The sequence below is a fragment of the Mus caroli genome, unplaced genomic scaffold, assembly GCF_978045245.1.
Source record: "Mus caroli unplaced genomic scaffold, Mus_caroli_1 scaffold_16, whole genome shotgun sequence".
Classification (NCBI taxonomy): Eukaryota; Metazoa; Chordata; class Mammalia; order Rodentia; family Muridae; genus Mus; species Mus caroli.
The window spans coordinates 101,365,625-101,368,441 of NW_028227271.1; the positions used below are offsets into that span (position 1 = coordinate 101,365,625).

At 48.6% G+C, this 2,817-nt stretch overlaps 1 pseudogene; it reads left to right on the plus strand.

Annotated features, from left to right (window-relative positions):
* Positions 1-572: 572 nt before the first annotated feature.
* LOC110310792 (RNA-binding protein EWS pseudogene) lies at positions 573-2,493 on the plus strand (annotated as a pseudogene).
* The last annotated feature ends 324 nt before the right edge of the window (positions 2,494-2,817 follow it).

Genomic DNA, 2,817 nt, shown 5'->3' on the forward strand with positions numbered 1-2,817 from the left:
CATTCTGCCTTAGAATAACTTTAGACCCTTTCACAGCCATCCCTTGCCCACCTCCGTTTCTGACTTAATATCCTTATGCCTACTCATGTGAACACCTTTTGTACTAACAGACAATTAGCTTCTAGGTTCCACAAAACCCAAGCCTGCCTACCCCACCTATGGCCAGCAGCCAACAGCCACTGCACCTACCAGACAACAACATCTGAGGTCTGAAGCAGGGGTTTCCCCACACTGCTGTAGCCCATCTTCCTGATGTTCCCACCAACGTACTTGAAAAATGTTGACTTCATGATTTTCTTTGATCTGTGACTTAAAAGGGGAAGGGAAACTTCATGAAACTGGGAATTTGGGGTAACCTGGATCTATTTCTAGGCCATGGTCATTCACTTTTGACACCAGAATAAACTGTCTCTTGTGTCCTTTGATGTAAAAACAGAGTTTTTAATGTCAAGGAACAATAAAAGAACGTTTTCCGTTTTCTAAAATTTTCTTCAACAATATTTTAATTTGAGAGTAAAAATTTAAGGTTAGGAGGAGACAGATGTTGAGAGAACAAGGAGGAAGGCGAGAAAATGGCGTCCACAGATTACAGTACCTATAGTCAAGCTGCAGTCCAGCAGGGCTACAGTACTTACACTGCCCAGCCAACTCAAGGATATGCACAGACCACCCAGGCATATGGGCAGCAAAGCTATGGAACCTATGGACTGCCTACTGATGTCAGCTATACCCAGGCTCAGACCACTGCCACCTACGGGCAGACTGCATATGCAACTTCTTATGGACAGCCTCCCACTGATTATACCACTCCAACTGCCCCCCAGGCATACAGCCAGCCTGTGCAAGGATATGCCACTGGTGCTTATGACACCACCACTGCTACAGTCACCACAACACAGGCCTCTTAAGCAGCTCAGACTGCATATGGCACCCAGCCTGCCTACCCCACCTATGGCTAGCAGCCAACAGCCACTGCACCTACCAGACCACAGGATGATAACAAGCCTGCTGAGACTAGTCAGCCTCAATCTAGCACAGGGGGTTATAACCAACCCAGCCTAGGATATGGACAGAGTAACTACAGTTATCCCCAGGTACCTGGGAGCTACCCAATGCAGCCAGTCACCGCACCTCCATCTTATCCTCCTACCAGCTACTCCTCTTCACAGCCGACTAGTTACGATCAGAGCAGTTACTCTCAGCAGAACACCTATGGGCAGCTGAGCAGCTATGGACAGCAGAGTAGCTATGGTCAACAAAGCAGATATGGGCAGCAGCCTCCTACTAGTTACCCCCTCAGACTGGATCCTACAGCCAGGCTCCAAGTCATTATAGCCAACAGAGCAGCAGCTACGGGCAGCAGAGTTCATTCCAACAGAACCACCCCAGTAGCATGGGTGTTTATGGGCAGGAGTCTGGAGGATTTTCCAGACCAGAAGAGAACTGGAGCTTGAGTGACCCTGATAACCGGGGCAGGGGAAAATGGGGATTTGATCGTGGAGGCATGAGCAGAGGTGGGTGGGGAGGAGGACATGGTGGAATGGGCGCTGGAGAGCAAGGTGGCTTCAATAAGTCTGGTGGACCCATGGATGAAGGACCAGATATTGATCTAGGCCTTCCTATAGATCCCGATGAAGACTCTGACAACAGTGCAATTTATGTGCAAGGATTAAATGACAATGTGACTCTGGATGATCTGGCAGACTTCTTGAGGCAGTGTGTGGTTGTCAAGATGAACAAGAGAACTGGACAACCCATGATCTATATCTACCTGGATAAGGAGACAGGAAAGCCTAAAGGTGATGCCACAGGGTCCTATGAAGATCCACCAACTGCCAAGGCTGCCGTGGAATGGTTTGATGGTAAAGATTTTCAAGGAAGCAAACTTAAAGTTTCTCTTGCCCGAAAGAAGCCTCCAATGAACAGCACGCTGGGTGGCATGCCACCTCTTGAGGGCAGAGGGATGCCACTACCACTTCGTGGAGGTCCTGGTGGCCCAGGAGGCCCTGGAGGACCCATGGGTCGCATGGGAGGCTGTGGAGGAGACAGAGGAGGCTTCCCTCCAAGAGGGCCCGGAGGCTCCAGAGGAAACCCCTCTGGAGGAGGAAATGTCCAGCATCGAGCTGGAGACTGGCAGTGTCCAATTCCAGACTGTGGAAACCAGAACTTCGCTTGGAGAACAGGCAACCAGTGTAAGGCTCCTAAGCCCGAGGGCTTCCTCCCGCCTCCCTTTCCACCTCTGGGTGGTGATCATGGACAAGGTGAGGAGGAAGAGGACTCATGGACCGTGGTAGTCCTAGAGGAATGTTCAGAGGTGGCAGAGGTGGAGACAAAGGAGGCTTCCGAGGTGGCCGTGGAATGGACCAAGGTGGCTTTGGTGGAGGAAGACCAGGTGGTCCTGGAACAGGTGGGAGGAAGAAGAGGCAGACGTGGAGGACCTGGGAAAATGGATAAGGCGAGCACCATCAGGAACGTAGAGACCAGTCCTACTAGAGACCTGCAGAGCTGCATTGATGATCAGATTTATTTTTAAACCAGAAAATGTTTTAAATTTATAATTCCATGTTTATAATGTTGGTGACAGCATTATGATTATTCCTTGTCTGTACTTTAGTATTTTCACCATGTGTGAAGAAACATTAAAACAAGTTATATATTAGTGTGCTGAGTTTTTTGTTTTGTTTTGTTTTGAATTTTGATTTGTTTTGTTTTTTGTTTTTCCTTTTTACGATGGTTGTTTTAAGACTTAACAATGGGAACCCCTTTTGAGCATGCTCAGTATCATTGTGAAGAACCAAGAGGGCCTCCCTCTAATCA